Genomic DNA, 20,252 nt, shown 5'->3' with positions numbered 1-20,252 from the left:
ATTGGATCATTTCGGTTATCCATTGGATTTTCAGGATGATCCAATAATCGATCCAATCTAATTGGATTGTCAAATTTTGCATCCAATGCAATCCAATTATAATTGAATATCCAATCTAATTGGTCATTTTTTAATTGGATCAGTCGGTTCCAATTGGATCGGTTAATTTCTGTACACCCCTACATATTGAAGGATCATTATGGCCTTACACCCTTTCTTAACTCCAGCCTCCATCTCTTAGCCTCCATTTCGAAACCTTAATTGTGTGTATGTGTGTTTTTTTAATCCTTAAAAGGTTATTTTGGGTTTTCTTGGTGGTGAAGACTCTTGGAGCTATGGTGCTTCACTCAAGCCTTTGGATCTAGCAATTACTCTCCCTTATGCACCTTCTGGAGGTATAAAGCTCCAACCTTGATGCATATTTCTTTTGATCTAGCTTTATTGTAAGATTTGTTCATTAATGGTCCCATAGTTGTTAGGTTCGAATTTAGTTATGAGGTGTCGAAGTCATTTGTAGCTTGTTAAGATTCAAACTCTGCATGTTAGATTTGAATGTATGTATTTTATAAGGGTAGTTTAGTTATCGAAGCTTTCAAGTTTACGCCCTTACGTATTTTTTGTCCACTTCACTTGTTCTTATAAATAGGGATTAGTACTAGGGTAAGAGTAACGAGAATAGAACTTTTATGCACTTTACTCCCCTATTCTTGTACTCGTACTGAAGTGAGAATAAGGCCAAACAGATCTTATTTACATTATGTCTTCTCGATTAAATCTGTACTCTGTGCTTTGTTTGTCCAATCGATTATTTTATGATATTTTTCATAAAGATTCATCCATCGGATTCCAATTTTTGAAGCTTTTCATTATTCTAGTACATACAATAATGGCGAACTTCAATATAAACATGATGTCTGGATTTTCTCATCTTCTTGGATCTTCGACCAAAATTCCAATGCTAATCCCTGAATACTATGAACAATGGCCCGATAGGATGGAAGATTATCTTAATGGGATAGACGAAGATCTATAGCGATGTATCAATAGTGGAAACTTTCGTCCATCAATACTTGCAAAAGTTGGAAGTGCTGGTTCATCTGTTGATGTTGCTACTCAAGCTAAAAACCAGAAAGAAAATGACAAACGATGTTTGCATGAATGACGTGGTGCTCTTCCATCAGTAGTTTACAGCTATGTTCGTGGATGCAAAAAGGCTAAAGAATGTAACATCGTAAATTTCAAGACAAAATTTTCATTTAAAATAATCATTTTATTCTTAGAAACACTTGTTTAAAATCTCATTCATAGTCGATTTACAAAACATGACTCCATTTTCACTTGCATAGAAAACCAGGATCCTCCAAAATATGACTCTTTCTCTGGTGTGTACAATCAAGCCGGTGCCGTCCCGTGATACTGAAAGAAACCTGAAAAAAACATCACACAAAACACTGTAAGCACAAAGCTTAGTGAGTTCCCCAAAATACCACACATAACACATATTAGCCACTCGAGGCTATAACTCTATGGGTCCGTGCACCCAAACTCTGTGAACCCTCAGGCTCTAACTCTGGGAACCTTCCGGTTCCAACTCTATAAACATGCACAGCATAAATCACATAGAAATAATGCAGTACAACACATCACGTACATATAGAATACAAATACTATGAACACATAACTCTGGTTACCTACTCAAGGTAAAGTATAGTGAGAAGACTCACCTGGCAAGCAGAAAGCAGATATCCCCACACTGGAATCTCAAACTCGCCACCGCCTAACACGTAAAGCAAATATTCTCATGAATATAACTCTCGAGACTAGAATAAATCCTCTCATAACACCCTCTCATGGGTAAAAGACTAGTTTACCTCTCTCTTGGCCCAAAGGCCACATCGCTGACCAAACCCTAAAAGTCAACGACCAACCCTTGGTCGAAATCAAAGTCCTCAGTCTAAGTCAACCCCTGACTGACCCTACTCGTCGAGTCAACTCTGTGACTCGTTGAGTTCCCATAATCAGAACTTCATTCAATCTGCGACCTAACTCGCCGAGTCACCCCAAGACTCGCCGAGTCCAACAACTCTGAGTCCACTCGCACTCGACTCACCGAGTCATCCCTCAACTCACCGATTCTCGACTCTACCAGAGAATATTTGGGACTCTTCGACAAGACTCGCCGAGTCCAAATGGACTCGTCGAGTCCAAGGCTATCTTCAACCTACTCGCCGAGTTGTTCTTCCAACTCGTCGAGTTCCAAGCCATCTGCAAGCAACTCGTCGAGTCTACCCATGTAACTCGCCGAGTACCACCGTTCTGAATCCATTCAGAAGCACTCCAGGCCATGCAATTGATCCAAAACATAGATCTAGCCTCCTACAACCCCTCCATCACGTAAAGTGGCAAACTTTACGTGAATCCAAAGAGATCTAAGCCGTTTGCACATTGGGCTAGGATTTGGGACAAGATGACTCCATCAACCACTCACAAACAGGGACTTTCATGCACTCTAGACCTTCTCCCTTCCAGACCTGAGGTAGCAACCTCAGATCTAACCTCTAAACTCCAATACATCCAAAGATATGATCTCCAACATCCCCAAAATGATGCATCTAAGAAATAGCAGCTCAAAAAAACGAGATATTACCTCAAAGGAATGCCCTAATTGAAATGAGACTCGAATTCAAACAAAGCCCCTTGCTCCAAGCCTTCAATCTCCCAAAATTCCTTCACAAATACATTCTCCAAGCTCCACTCCATCCAACAATGGTGCTTCTTCGTGATTTAGGGGTTTCTGGGGCTCAAGGGGTGATAAAGAGGCTGGGAGGGAAACATAATGATCTTTATATAAGGCTCAACCCCGAGAATTAGGGTTTTCTCCACTCAGCGCCTACTCGCCGAGTCCATTACCCTGACTCGCCGAGTCGGCCACTTAACACGCGACCAAGTCGCGACTCTACTCGCCGAGTCCACACATGGACTCGCCGAGTCACTCTTTCCCAATTTACTCTTTTATCCCTTCAACTCTACTCTTGATATTTCGGGATGTTACAATTCTCCCCCACTTAAATTAGGCTTCGCCCTCGAAGCCTACAGCAACTCAACTCCAGAAATACTCCCACAACGTGCCACCTGGCCTTAATCGGACCGGATCTCACAAGACATACCCATCGAAACTCGAACACACTTTCCCGTTCCTTACGGTGTCCTGACCACTGTCTCGAACCGGGCACCGGATGTACCCTCTGATAACCACACTCAACGATCCGAGAATTACCCATGAAGAATCACTGACCCAAATCTCAACAATCACTTGACCCATAAGGGTTAGAAGCCATGAACCATCGGATCCTCGATCCAAATCCTATCCTATCCAATCCGTGACGACAGAAAGGCCCACTCTTCAATCCCAGAGCAACTCTCATGAGTCCTCTTCTTGCAATCAAGCCCCAAGCCGCACCAACCTTTGCATTCTTGGGTTAGGAGAACCCGTCGCACTGATGACATCTCTAACATCCCCAGGAGACACCACCACTACGCACACGACCCTTGATCAGAATCAAGCTGGGAGTCCCAGACTCCATCCCTACATCCATCCTGAGACTCTTGGCTCTACACCCGCGGAATCCCTTCCGCATCCTCAGCAGACACCCCATCATAATGTCATTCCATACCACTGCCACAGATACAATGTTCGACCATCATACTCCAAATCATCCATTCTCACTACAACTTCCACTTCCGCGAATCGACACTCTCCTCAGCAAATGAGGGTCCGACACTTCCTCCCATACAACAACACGAAGGGTGGCATACCGATGCACTAATGATGGCTGTTGAAATAGGATAACTCAACCAAGGATAAATACGTGCCGCAACACCCTCCAAAATCTAATACACATGCCCGAAGCATGTCTTTGAGCGTCTGAATCGTTCATTCCCTATGAGGTGTCCTCACACATCATCATGATAGGCTCTAGCTCATCTCATATCCCTCTTCGAGACTGGTCACCAGGTCAGCTTTTGACTCCACAACTGAGCCTCCAAAGGTCACCCAAATCATGATCCAAATATCCCACTAACTTCCTCCCCGTGACCACTATCCCGGCCTCGTGACATGTAAGTCACGAAATTCTCTTTTCCTTATGCAAGAAAATACAATCCAACCGAGGATCGTCTCCACTCTGATCTCTGGTTTTAGCTGCGCATATCCCTTGCGCATCTCACCACATTCTCCGACAGAGACGGGGACCCCAGTCTCGCCCCCGGTCTAACATCCAGGCTCCAAAAACTCAATACTAGGGCTACTCAAGCCCAAAACTCTTCCACATCATACACTGATCGGAGAACATTCCATCATCACACTCTCTTGCCATCTAGTGAGCACTACGGCTCCCCGCGGTATCACAGCACCCTCTGACTAGTGAGTACTACGGCTCCCCGCAGTATCACAACACCCTCTGACTAGTGAGTACTACGGATCCCCGCAGTATCACAACACTCTCTGACTAGTGAGTACTACGGCTCCCCGCAGTATCACAACACCCTCTGACTCCACTAGTTCGTGCTCCACAGACTATCATAGGCGGCTACCCATACTCGTCTCGAATATTCATCACAGACTCTGGAGGCAATCGTCATAACAGATGTCCACCCTTACGAAGATCCACTCTCCCAAGTAATCTCCCTGGATGCCCATACTCGAAGGCTCTCACTAGATCCATAGATACCTGATATACCACAAGTCGTCTCAACTCAAGATTCACGAATAACTTCAAAATAAAGATATCAATACCCGGATACCTCGGAACACCCCCACCGAACGTCACAAGATCCCACCACAACCACAGATCTCCTGCCCCAAGCACCATATAGATGCAATAATATATTCCCTCTGAACCCCATAACTAGATCTTCATTTTTCTCAAGTTGCAACTTCGGTGTATTCAATTTCTCAATTGCAATACGAAGAAACGCTAACACTACGAAATACGCTGATAATTCTCCGAAACCCTTTTTCCCGCCGCTCAAAATCCAAACAAGGATACGCATACTGACCCGGGAGTTGGCTGCCCAATCATTCTTTATCTACTTGCCCCAACACTGACCAATACCAGATTCCTGACTAAAAAAAACACCTGTCGTGGAGACATTCATCCTTCTCAACCAAGTACTTCCCGCATTAACTCACTCTGACCCCTTTCCTCGATCACCGACATCTCTGGTCTCATGATTTCTTACCGCATATCTCTATACTCCACTTATAACTGCTCTTGACAAATCTCTGCTTTCTTACATACGGCACCCGGTTCTCCCCTACTTAGGGTTCGAACCATCACCAAATAGCACGTAACTAACCCATAACTATATTCTCCAGCAAAATCGCACCGGCCCCCGGAAGGTGCTACACAACGCCCAATAATCCCCCCTTAAGGAAATGAATCGACCTCATATACTATGAACCTCTGGTGAACTTCTCAAGAACTTCTCGTCACGTCTGCCTCTAGTCGTTCCAAATCTCGTACCAATTTAGTACCAAACAGCTCAACTGCTCGATAACATTCCTGGCTCATAGACTGAACCATAAAATTATCGTACCCCTCACCTCAACTCATCAAACAACACTCCAACACCGTGTTCATCCCAAGAACAGGTACTCACTCCCAGATTCAACACCCCATGGATAGAAAACTCTCTGCACCGCTGAACTCGATTGAACTCCCCACTGATACCACTACAATACCTCCTACTATGCTCAAATAGGTGTAGTGTGGTCCTCACACATCTTAGTCCCAACTGACTATCTGCTCATGATAAATCACTGCCTCGCGGAACACCTGCTACCTGATACTCTGGTGGGAAATCATCATCAATGACGACCTGCAGGGTTTACCCCTAAACCCAAAACCAAAACATCATGCTTCTCATATTTCACACGAGCATAATCAGTACCTCCCAGATCATAGGAGGTGACATCTCCTTTATCGACTGATTGCCCAACACAGATCGAAATTCTCCCTTCTCACTGACTCCTTACTAAAATACTCTGAGGGACTCTCGATCTCCCTCTCACGGGACGCCTCAACGAACTTACTCATGACCGAATAACCGGAGAACCACAAACATACTTCACTACGACCCATGGTACTCATTTCATGACATCTCTTCTCAATATGCCCCGGTGTATGGTACCCTAACCATAACATCACTCCCCAATCCGCTCCGATGTATGGTACCCGGACCATAACATCACTCCTCAATTCGTTCCGATGTATGGTACTCGGACCATAACATCACTCCTCCATCCGCTCCGATGTATGGAACCCGAACCATAACATCACTCCTCAATCTGCTCTGATGTATGGTACCCGAACCATAACATCACTTCCTCAATCTGCTCTGATGTATGGTACCCGAACCATAACATCATTCCTCGATCGGCTCTGATGTATGGTACTCGAACCATAACATCACTTCCTCAATCTGCTCTGATGTATGGTACCCGAACCATAACATCACTCCTCAATCGGCTCTGATGTATGGTACCCGAACCATAACATCACTCCTCAATCGGCTCTGATGTATGGTACGCGAACCATAACATCACTCCCCAATCCGCTCTGATGTATGGTACCCGGACCATAACATCACTCCTCAATTCGTTCCGATGTATGGTACTCGGACCATAACATCACTCCTCCATCCGCTCCGATGTATGGAACCCGGACCATAACATCACTCCTCAATCAGCTCTGATGTATGGTACCCGAACCATAACATCACTTCCTCAATCTGCTCTGATGTATGGTACCCGAACCATAACATCACTCCTCGATCGGCTCTGATGTATGGTACTCGAACCATAACATCACTTCCTCAATCTGCTCTGATGTATGGTACCCGAACCATAACATCACTCCTCAATCGGCTCCTTAGAACCTTCAGAATGCTCCCTGTATCAAGTATGGGTCCTCTGCTTTCAGTAGTACGGGCCCATACTACCTGCCACATCTACCCATACTTTCCACACGGACCATCCCAGAGCTTTTAAATAGCTGCTCGACCTGCTCTTTCACCAATCCCATCGCGCGTGCTCGCTCCCCAGCGAAATTCTCTATTCTACAAGCGCACTCACCTGGATCGGGTTACTCCCTAAGCTCTTTCGTTGTCCTCCCACTTCTTTGCTATTAGCTGCTGAAGAGCTCCTAATGATGTCAGCCATCTACCTCCTGAATATCGTCATATTCACTTGGTAGCTGACTCCCATCATCGAGAGTTCCACAAAGCACAAAGCAAGCAGCATTCGAGCATCGAAGAATACATAGGACTCCCTCTCTATGATAACTCCACCTTCTCGGCTCATCCTCGAAAGTACCACCAAACTCTGTAACTCTACCCCTCATGGGTTCTAACTGGATACTCTCACTCATCACATACTCAAAAGCATAACACATATAACAACGAGTCCTAGACTAAGGCATCACAAATCAGGCCACTCTAGTCCTAACATATGAAATACCTAGACTGTCTCTAGCATGCAATATTATCTCATAAGGTGCATCATAAATATCTCATAACACAAAAAAATAAGGGTATTTTGGGAAATCACCGTTCGGGCTCAGGCTGATTGTACACACTGCTCTTTCTTGCTTCCTCTTTGAACCCTTATTCATTTTTAGAAAATTATTTCCTTAAAACTTTTCTTACTTCCTCAGTTTGAGTCCAGATTTACCCGAAGGCGCATCCGAATCCCTCAAACCAAGGCTCTGATACCAACTTGTAACATCGTAAATTTCAAGACAAAATTTTCATTTAAAATAATCATTTTATTCTTAGAAACACTTGTTTAAAATCTCATTCATAGTCGATTTACAAAACATGACTCCATTTTCACTTGCATAGAAAACCAGGATCCTCCAAAATATGACTCTTTCTCTGGTGTGTACCATCAAGCCGGTGTCGTCCCGTGATACTGAAAGAAACCTGAAAAAAACATCACACAAAACACTGTAAGCACAAAGCTTAGTGAGTTCCCCAAAATACCACACATAACACATATTAGCCACTCGAGGCTATAACTCTATGGGTCCGTGCACCCAAACTCTGTGAACCCTCAGGCTCTAACTCTGGGAACCTTCCGGTTCCAACTCTATAAACATGCACAGCATAAATCACATAGAAATAATGCAGTACAACACATCACGTACATATAGAATACAAATACTCTGAACACATAACTCTGGTTACCTACTCAAGGTAAAGTATAGTGAGAAGACTCACCTGGCAAGCAGAAAGCAGATATCCCCACACTGGAATCTCAAACTCGCCACCGCCTAACACGTAAAGCAAATATTCTCATGAATATAACTCTCGAGACTAGAATAAATCCTCTCATAACACCCTCTTATGGGTAAAAGACTAGTTTACCTCTCTCTTGGCCTAAAGGCCACATCGCTGACCAAACCCTAAAAGTCAACGACCAACCCTTGGTCGAAATCAAAGTCCTCAGTCTAAGTCAACCCCTGACTGACCCTACTCGTCGAGTCAACTCTGTGACTCGTTGAGTTCCCATAATCAGAACTTCATTCAATCTGCGACCTAACTCGCCGAGTCACCCCAAGACTCGCCGAGTCCAACAACTCTGAGTCCACTCGCACTCGACTCACCGAGTCATCCCTCAACTCACCGATTCTCGACTCTACCAGAGAATATTTGGGACTCTTCGACAAGACTCGCCGAGTCCAAATGGACTCGTCGAGTCCAAGGCTATCTTCAACCTACTCGCCGAGTTGTTCTTCCAACTCGTCGAGTTCCAAGCCATCTGCAAGCAACTCGTCGAGTCTACCCATGTAACTCGCCGAGTACCACCGTTCTGAATCCATTCAGAAGCACTCCAGGCCATGCAATTGATCCAAAACATAGATCTAGCCTCCTACAACCCCTCCATCACGTAAAGTGGCAAACTTTACGTGAATCCAAAGAGATCTAAGCCGTTTGCACATTGGGCTAGGATTTGGGACAAGATGACTCCATCAACCACTCACAAACAGGGACTTTCATGCACTCTAGACCTTCTCCCTTCCAGACCTGAGGTAGCAACCTCAGATCTAACCTCTAAACTCCAATACATCCAAAGATATGATCTCCAACATCCCCAAAATGATGCATCTAAGAAATAGCAGCTCAAAAAAACGAGATATTACCTCAAAGGAATGCCCTAATTGAAATGAGACTCGAATTCAAACAAAGCCCCTTGCTCCAAGCCTTCAATCTCCCAAAATTCCTTCACAAATACATTCTCCAAGCTCCACTCCATCCAACAATGGTGCTTCTTCGTGATTTAGGGGTTTCTGGGGCTCAAGGGGTGATAAAGAGGCTGGGAGGGAAACATAATGATCTTTATATAAGGCTCAACCCCGAGAATTAGGGTTTTCTCCACTCAGCGCCTACTCGCCGAGTCCATTACCCTGACTCGCCGAGTCGGCCACTTAACACGCGACCAAGTCGCGACTCTACTCGCCGAGTCCGCACATGGACTCGCCGAGTCACTCTTTCCCAATTTACTCTTTTATCCCTTCAACTCTACTCTTGATATTTCGGGATGTTACAAAGAAATTTTGGATATTTTGAAAGATAAGTATCAAGGGAGTGAGAAGACGAAGAAAAGCTTGGTTAAGCAGTGTCTGCTTGAATTAGGAGAAATCAAACAAAAGGAAGGTCAAAATGTTGAGCTCTACCATGATCGTCTTAATGAATTAATCTTCAAATGCAATTGATATGGAGTCAATTGTTCTAATTTCGAATTCAACTTGACCTTTCTGATGTGACTTCAAAAAGAGTGGCGAAATATCAGTCTTATGATCAAGACTTAACAAAGCTTTGGAAACTACTCTCTGGATGATCTCTACGATATTATAAAAGCTCATGAAAGTGAGATCACTGAAATAGCTGAAGAAATGAAAATGAGTTTAGGAGGTCCTCTTGCTTTAGTTTCAAGGTATCATGGAAAGAAACTGAGGTTGAGTCTGCTGAGAATGAAGCTTCTGATAATAAAGGTTTTATCATGAACTTGGATGACGAAGTTGTGGCGTATTATTCGAATAATAAAGTCAAGAAGTATTACAAAAATCCATTCAATCTGAAGTTTAAAGGGAGTGATTCCAAAGGAAACTCATATGGGAAGAATATAAGAGAGGAAACGAAGGCCGAGAAGAAAGAAAACAAGTCTGAGGTTGAGAAGCCAGAAAAGAAATTGAAGGGTGACTCTGGTTTCGATTGTCACTACTGCAATGGTGCGAACCATATGGAAATCGATTTTATGTTAAGGAATAAAGAAGAGAAGAAAGTAAGGGTGAAGGATGAAGCCTATTATGTTGAAAGGCTAGACGAAGTGAGGTCTATGATGAAAGGGATGTGTTTGGTTGCAAGAAGAAGTGGCGAAGGGATGGTACTTATCAGATTTGGTCATCTGGATCAGATGATGAGGAAATGCGAGACCCCACTCATGGAGCCCTGTATGAAAAGTATGAAGAGGGAAGTGAGGATGAGAAGAAGGTGACAGGAAAGCGTTTCGTTTATATTGGTGCTGACAAGTCTCCAATGATTTTGAAGGTACGTTCTCTTCTCGAATCCTTTGATATTCCTTTCAGTTCATATAATGCTATTCTATCTGACTTCGATGATACTCTATCTTACATTAATGACATGCTTATTTTTGTTAGTAGTGATGCCGAGAAATCAAAATCTTTACTGCTAGAATAACAGAAGAGGTTGGAGTCAAAGAGCAGTAAAATATACAACATAGAATTGAAATTAAAGAATGTTACGTGTGATAGGGGTAATTTGAGGATAGATAATTGTATTTTGCTAAAACAACGCAACATTTCTTCTAACTCGGCCAAAAGACTATCTGCTAAATTGACTGATTTAAATCATTCATCGGACATAAGTAAAGAACAACATAGGAAACTTTTTCTCTTTTTAACATTCGAAAGGGAAAAGATAGATTCAACTTCCTATGACTGCGAGAAAAAGATTTCTGATTTTGACAAGGTCCCAAATGACACATATGCATATTGTAAAGCCCGCATATTCGGGCTAGTCAATTTAGAGACAATGAGCGTTAAAAATGACATTTTGATAGCAGATTATTTAGCATAAATAATCTTCAACAAAGTTATAGAATATGTAACAGGGATTTCATAAATATAAAGAACACTGAAATCCGACTTATAACGAAGAAGTTATGACCCGTCGAAGTTTTGCAACAAAACCGACATGACGTTGTGTATCCTTAAAAGTGAGTTTGCAATAAATTACTTTTTAGCCTTAGCAATCTAAATGAAAGCCTTAGTATATGTTAAACCAAGAACTTACATAAAAAGAACATCTAAATCATGCTTCGTTTGAGGAAGTTATGATTTTTCTAAGATTTGACATAGTAGTTTGCAGTCCAAAACTCGAATATTAGATCATCATTTTTTAGCCAAAATGATCTAAATGAGAATTAAAGATCTCATTAATAGGAGTTACACGATCAAAAGACAGTCGAAAACGGAGTCCGCATGTAGAAGTTATGAATTTTACACGGTCGTTAACAATGTAATCTTCTCAGACTGTTAAACTTAAAATTGGTCGTGAATTAGCCGATGAGATCAAAAGGAAAGTTTTAGATCTTGTTAATACCTATGCGTGGATATAAAGAACATCAAAAACAGAGTTGGTATGCGAACATTATGATTTTTTTTAAATAGGCTGTTTTACATGCGCCCGACGCCACGTGTCAGCACCAGGCTTCGCCTTGGTGCCTACGCAAGGCTCAAGATGTGAGAGGCATGTCGCACGACGTGAAAGTCCTGCAGAAAGCTTATAAGTAGAAGCACAAATCTCTCGTTTTCATCACACTAACCATTCTTTCTCTCCCAATACCAGCAAACACTTTCTTCCATTCCTTAGCACTTCCCAAGTGTTGGAGGCGAGTTGCGGAGCGCCAAAAAGCTCCGAGAAGAAGAGCTTTTAGCGTAGAAGTTCTGCCCCCATAGAGCCCGGTTCCCAGCCAAACCTCCTAGTAAGTGAGTTATGATTACCCTACTTTAAGTATAACTTATGTTTAAGTTTAATATTGTTAGTATGAACTTATAAACTATATATATATATATATATATATATATATATATATATATATATATATATATATATATATATATATATATATATATATATATATATTACAAAATATAATATACAAAGTGTTATTATAATCTCTTTTAACTACTCGTGGTACGGGAAATCTGGTTTGAAGGGCCGCATAGGGTTGTTGGATTTCAGTCGTGCTTAAATGACAAAATGGTCCGGTCTTCCGGTGTTTCATGTCTGACTCCTATCTTTACTTAGTGGTTGAAAAGTATTTTTTAAAACCTATATAACAATATCGCTCATAAATAGTCACAATAAATATTAGACTAAAATATAGTCGTAATGATATTAGGTATCGTCGAAGGAAAATAGAATTGTTCGAAGCGAAGCCCTGCCCGAGTTTGGAATCATCACTTTAAGTTATGATTTTTCTAAATATTTGGTATAGCAGTAGATAGCTAAAAATTCGAAATAAAGATCGAGCGATATTTAGCTGACACAACCTAAATGAGAATCGAAGGTCTCGTCAATAGCAGTACAACGGTAAAAAGACAGACGAAAACGGACGTCGGATGAAGAAGTTATGAAATTTTAACGGACTTTTCATGTCCCGACCTGTTAAAAATATAGTTAAAAATATAATATAATACAATATTAAAAATAAAGTCAAACCTAGCTGACGGGGTCTAATTGAAAGTTTTAGAGCATAATCTCACCTACGCGTGGATATAAAGAACGTAAAAAACGGAGCTCGTCTGCGAAAGATATGGATTTTGAAGTTCGGAGCACAAACTTCGAGAATTTGAATGCATTCACGACATGAACTCAGTGAACGACACGTTTCGAGCCTAGAAGACACACGAAAATCCTAGGGTATGACCAGGATCAAAGTCATGACGTGAACATATATGGTTCACGACGAGAGAGTCGTTTTTTCAGCCTATAAATAGAAATCGAGCCCTCCAGGTATATGTTACAAATTCTCAATCTCATTAACTCTCTAGCCTCTCTCAAGCCCCTCTAACACCCCCCCCCCCCCCCCCCCCCGAAGTCCCGATATCATCCCGACACCCGAAGCAAGTCCTGACGCTCCAAAGTTCTTGAGAAAATCATATTTTCTAGTTGAAACTCTGCCCGCATAAAGTATGGATTTTAACTAAAATCATCGGTTTCGTCAAAGAAAGTTATATATATAAATGCAGTGCTGCCAGAATCGTCATATCAATATTCGGTTAATTCACAGTGAGTTCAATATATAAGAACAATTGTATGTTATGTGTTATATGTGCTATGTGGTTTTATGTGTTATCATCTCGTGTTATTATTTTCACTATTTTGATAGCAAAGTTATACCTTTTGGCCACGAAGTGTATGACATAAGCATCACTTGGGTAAAGGTATGTAGCCTCTGGCCGTGTAGAGCATGTCTTGTAAGAGAATGACTTCTACTCCTATGACATTGGCAGAAGGTTAGATAGGGTTAAACGCCTAAAATCTTCCAAAATGATTAAATCAGAAAGTGTACGTCTTTTGTGCAATTTGGGAAAAAGTGTTATTTATGTACATCAAGTATTGAAATAGTTATGTCTCATTGATTGTATATCATTTGAATGAGATCATCGATTGATATGGAAAGCTTGTCGCATGATTCATATATGCCTTTGTTGTTCCTTGTTCCTCTTTGCTTCTGCCATATTGAAGTATATATATGGCATAACGTTATATTGTATCTATTATTGAACTTACTAAGCGTCACCACTTACCTGCTCATTTTTTTTAACAATTATAGGAAATAAGCAACCAATATAGTTATATATTGATAGAAGATTTTGAATAGTTTGAAATTATTGTATTTTGTACTCATGGATGTATATGAATAATAGATTCTTGGGTAGTTATGTAATATACAACACTTTGTAATAGTGGGTTTGTATCCAGTCGTTTGTAAACAAAAATTATCAATGTAAATTATTATCTGTGAATATGCATGTAGCATGTTTTGGAGTAATAATGTTTCAATTATGAAAGCGAGGGTCTTTCAATCATGGTATCAGAGCAATAGTTTAAGTGAACTAAATACCATGAATTCATATTTAGACTTAAACTGTTGGAAGTTCAATATATGAACAGATTCATAGTAAATATATGGATATAAACCATAGGAAATACTTAAGTGGGGTATTGGGTAGTGATAAACCCTAGTATTCTAAGATATTAATTTACTTCAAAATTTTCAGAGAATTAGTTTAAGTGAACTGGGAATTTTGAGAATTTCTAGACTTTAACATGGATTGTTAAGTGATGATGATACGATATGTATCGGGTATACTTTAGGTTGAATACCTAATGGACATATGCACTAGAATATTAAGAGGAGATATGCCTTATATTCTATTAAGTGCTAAATGATAAATGAATATAGCATGCCTTAGGTTGCTTACCTATATTACTATTACTTGAGAAAGTTTAAGGTCTATTACCAACCTTGGTTTAGAAGAGAAAATTTTATGTTCGGAATTCTAAGAATTTTCGTATTAGAATTTATATGAAACTTTCAAAGTGATAGAGAGACTTATGATAGTTAACATCGATAATTTTATAGATAAACGATCGAGGTATATCGTAAAAGAATATTTATCAAGTGATATCGTAAATAGTGTATTAATACCAATAGAGTGGTATTGTAAATTCAAAGTATAAATTTGATGAACGAATAACACCTTTAGAAGAATGATGTGCATTTGAAACACATTTGGATGAGATAAATGTGTTGGTGCAATACATGTAGTTGTTCCACCGCTGTCTAGATTGAAGCAGTGATTGTTTATAGAGTCGGAAGAATCGAAGATGGTGATCAATACTTCAGCAGTATTGCAATTGATGTTATACAAGATTTAGAAGAATTAAATGAAGATCAAAGGAAAGGATGATGAAGTTTTCAGACTCAATAGGACAAGACTTTGTCTAAACATTGTGATGTAGTATGTAGTTCAAGTAGTAACCCGATACATGATGTTCAGACTTAGTATTTAATAATAATGAGTGATGATTGACTTCTATCACATCCTTATGGAAGTTCCATTGTGTGTTAATCCGACTTTAACATACATGATTAGGATGGTGAATTAAGTCATTTAGTGGTAAAAGGCTAAGTAACTTACTTGTCTATGTAAGGTAGAATGCTTAGTTGAAGAAGCAATACACTCATAGTATTGTATGAGAAAAGATGTTGTGGATAGGAATGACAAAGAACCAAGTTGAAGCTAGTAGAGCTTGCTAAGATGCAGCTATAATGTAGATTTCCTAGGATAGACTCCTATGAAGTAGGCTTAAAAGATACACCTATAAGAAGAAGACTTACTCATATAAGGAATGACGATGTCATGAAAGGATAATGAAATGAACAAATATACATGGTGACTTGCATCAGTTAGAAGAAGATGCAGGAAGTTGGAAACCACTTATCTCCACACTGCTAGAGTAAATTTTTGGTGTAGTATGTTTTGCAGAGTAGACACTACCCGAGAAAACAATTTATATGAAGAATTGGAAGTAAAATTTCTATCAACCTATGAAAAAGTATTAGAATATGTTAGATGAAGCATATATGTGAGAAGAGTTCTAGAAGACGAATCTAGGAAATCTAAATATGTTTGATAGAAATGTGAAATCCCTAGTTGAGTTTAGGAGAAATTGTTGTATGTACTTGTTTGAACACATTCATGTGTGATAAGTTGCTTTGTGATTTTGTTTGGTAACTTGGAAAAACTGCAAGATAATACTTAAGATGAGTATAAGTAGGTGTGAATGGTAGTAGAGGCCTATACTACCGGAAGCATAGGAGTGACAACCCGAAGTTTTTCCATCGCTGCAACCCATTTCGTCCGTAAAACTCGTTTTAATCGAATTATTCCGATTTTGTTTTTGGATTAGGTCAATTAAGTTAAGACTTTTATTTGACCTTGTAAGTATCCAAACATGTTGGAAACATGTTAAAACACCCCAAACTAGTAATTAGAAAATTTTTAGTTTCGACCATATCGGGTAACGACAACTTAATCGGGTGCGACCAAAAGCCTGGGTTAACATCAGTATCGGGTAGAATTCCACTGTGTATCAAATTCAAACCATATTTAAAGTGAATTAAGACTCATTTGGAGCCTTTTCACTCTCTCTCTAACCTCTCTCCTCAACTCAAGAACTTGTTCCAAAAATCATCCATTTCAAGCCTCAAAACACCAAGGTGATCATCCTAGCTTCTTGTACATCATTCTTAGCCTTTAATTTCGAGTTCAATGCATGAATTAGGACCTCAAACATGTGTTTACAGCCCTAGAACACTCTTGGGCCGTGAACACATATAAGTGGTGTTTTTGAGCCTCAAAACCCTTCAAAATCACCATCAGAGCTTAGATATGGCTTAAGGACTTATTGGATTGGAATTAGGACACCTTAAACTCAACATTTGAGGAGTAAACATGAGTTTACTGCCCAAGAACAAGCTTGGGCTGTAAACACCATTTCATGGAGAGTAAACTCCTTTTTGGGTGTTAAAATGCAATTTACACACCTCATAAGCCCTGAAATAAAATCTAGAAGCAAGCATGAACAACTTAGAGGCCTAAAACATAAAGACATCACCCATCTAAGGAGTTCACGGCCATGAGGGGATTCATGGGCCGTAAACTCCTAAAAGCATGTCAAATGATGCCTTTAACTCAACCTTTGGCTTGTAAAATTGAGTAGAATCACTTGGAATAAATCAATGACCTTCAAAACAATTAAGAATGATGTGGGTGAGAGTTTATGGCCATAAACACTTAGTTTACTGCCGTAAACTCATAAATTGGTCCATATGGTTGAGTTAATTCCTTGATAATACCCTAGAACCAAACCTAGCCACACCTCTCATTTGATTTAAGGCCATTTAGCACATAAGAACACCCAAACATGAGTTTACAGCCGTAAACTCATGGGGATGTGGTGTTTAGGGCCGTGAACACTCCCTAGAGTTTACTCTTGAAGAGTAAACTCCATGTCCTAGCCATTCATGTCCATAAACGTCACCCGGGTCACTCCAAACACTTAATTTGAAGTGTTTTCGCGTCATGGAGTGTATAACTGTATCTGATTAGTGTTTTAAAATCCAATTAGATACATTTTTGTATCATTTAACATTACATAGGAACCTCACACGTATTCAAGCCTCGATCCGACTTTTTCAATGTTTTTCACTGTTTTTCAGGGGGGGGGGGGGTATACAAGCAAAAGTACAAGTAATACTTGTACTCAAAACTTGTTTTATAAGTATTGTGTTTCATACTACATATGTTTTTAATACTATTAATCATATCAGTTAACCATTTGAACTTGTAGACTTCATTATCTTATTATTTGTGAAAAACGTTATACATCGTTGTACCTTATATTTTCACAAATGGTTTTCCACATTATAATAGTTAAAATCATGATCTTTGATCATTGAACTAGAAACTTAGTATATCATTTTGTCCTTGGTTACACTCCACAGAGATACGCGAGTGGAGGATTGTCTTTTAAGATTTGTTATTCCTATAAATTTGAGACACGTCCTCGGAGAATACTCCACAGAGATACGCGAGTGGAGGACTGCCCCTGTAACCAGAATCTCCGATCAGAGGAGAGCGTGACTTGATTGTATAGATCTATACGGGACTGACTATCCCGCACCTGGCTGCTAGCTATAGCCGAACCGAAAGGTTCAAGGGTGACAAAAGTCATAGTGATATTGGCCTTCCTTTGCCATATTTAGTCTTTAGTATGGTTATAGAACTCACAATTTGGATAACAGAGATTTACTTTATAGTAATAATGGGTTAAGTAACTAGTTTACTTGGTATATATATTAGTTTTATAAACGTGTTAAAACTAATACATTTTCAATATACATCTTTCACATTAGGAAAATATAGGATTTTCCTAGGGTAATCACAATTCATAACCAAAACAGTGTAACATAACAGAACAACTAAACTTTACTTTCAATATACATTTTTACATTACATTTTGGGTTGGTAAACAAACACACTTTACAGGGTTAATCAGGTTTTCAGTATACATCTTTCACATTAGGAAAATATGGGATTTTCCTTGGGTTGTAACATTTTCAGAAATCAAAAGGAATCTTGTACATTTTCATAAAAACAAACCGCTTATGAACTCACCAGCTTTATGTTGATTTTTAAAATGCTTGTATTCTCAGGTTCTACTTAGCCAGGTACCCCGCGCCCTTTTGCAGAAGACGGAGCGAATAGAAGTCACGTCTTTCTTTTGTTTAACCTATGTATCTATGAAACTTGTACTACTTTACTTTTCAACTGATGTAATGAAATCTATGTAATGTAATGTAATGTTTTGTGTTTTACTTCACTTACTATGTACATTGGTTATGATATTCACATGAAGTCACCTCCACCCCGAGACGTTTCCACATTCGGTTTTGGGGTGTGACAATAGGACTCACACTTTGATCACGAAAGTAACAAGGTTACCAAGAAGCTAGTAATTGATTTTGTTTTGTTCATGTATATTGTTACCATTGTTTCGGTAACGATTAGGTGGATGATTGTTTTTCCAACCCTAGTGGTCATATCAAATCAATTCCGATTAATATAAATATACAAAGTGATTTGATTGGTTTAGAGAACCATATCTCGTGTAGTGAAGAAATTTCACTCAGAAGATAGAAGAAGGATATGGTCAAGGTAGTCGATAGAAATATAACGATATTCATTAAAGGATTGAACAACCATTAGCTAGAGATGTTACCTGTTATGAAGACAATGAAGAATTTAGTTATCCATGGAAGGATTACGATATGAAATCCCTGAATTCGTAATTAATCGAAATATTCTATCATTTGATAAAACTGTTGAGTATACTTGAAAGCGTGATCATGCCTTAGAAATATGTGGTGCCACTCTTTCTGTTCTGAAACATCCACATGTTGATTAAACTATCTCTACTTCCTTTATTCCATTAGCTCGATCTTATTCTAATACAAGAGTATGATTTGTCATGTGTCTTTTGTGTTATAAAATCAAAGGTCATTAGAATATGCCTATTCAAGTTGTTGTTGTAGTAAAAGAGTAAAGACCGTATTTTGGGTTTAGTCTATAAACCATGAAGGAGCAGGAGTCTGCAATAAGAATTGAGTTTTTAACTCGGAGATTAGGACCAAACGCCTAATAGAGAATGAAGAGCGAGTGTAAGTTTGAGCACCTCTATTAACTTGACAATCGTTTGGCAAACCAAAAGTTAAAGATCGTACATTTTAGAGTAGGCACACGAAAACCCGAATATTGTGACTAGTACATTTCTTGTTAATTCTAGACCGACTCAAATCTTATTTGATTCTGGTATCTCAGATTCCTTTGTGTCTCACGAATTAACGTATTCTTTTCAAATTGTTTGTTACGCCTTCGTCCAATCGTTTCATGCAGATACCATCGGAAGGGTATCATTACTTGTTGATAAAGTCTATAAAGATAGTATCATAGAAATTAAAGGTTATTATTTTCTTTCTAAACCTAATTCTTATCTCCTTTCCCAACTTTGATATTATTATCGGCATGGATTGGTTGTCAAAGAACCACGCAGAACTCTTGTGCTACGAAAAGATGGTATGCATTTCTATCGAAGGGGAGGATTCTATTTATATCTACGGTAAAAATAATAATTTCTTTCTTAAAAACTTTTAAATTTATATCAAAGGGATATTCTACTTAACCGGCTTATACAATTGATATCTCAAGAGAGGGGAAGAAAACTGTAAATAATGTTTCCATTATTAATGAATACCCTGATGTTTTTCTCGACGAATTGCCTGGACTACTCTGGATAGTTCCAATGGAGAAATACACACAAGAATACTTGAACTAAATAATGTTTCCATTATTAATGAATATCCTGATGATACTCCCTTCACTTTTGGGTGAGTATGCAGTGAGAATTAGAATCTCGAGTTGTTCTCAGCATAACTTATCAACCCCAAACAGATGGTCAGGCAAAGAGAACAATCCAAATAGTAGAATATATGCTACGTGCATGTGTCTTGGAGTTTGGTGGTAACTGGGATA

This window comes from Lactuca saligna, chromosome 9 (assembly GCF_052625555.1).
Source record: "Lactuca saligna cultivar CGN05327 chromosome 9, ASM5262555v1, whole genome shotgun sequence".
Taxonomy (NCBI): Eukaryota; Viridiplantae; Streptophyta; class Magnoliopsida; order Asterales; family Asteraceae; genus Lactuca; species Lactuca saligna.
Note: the sequence above shows the minus strand (reverse complement) of the source record.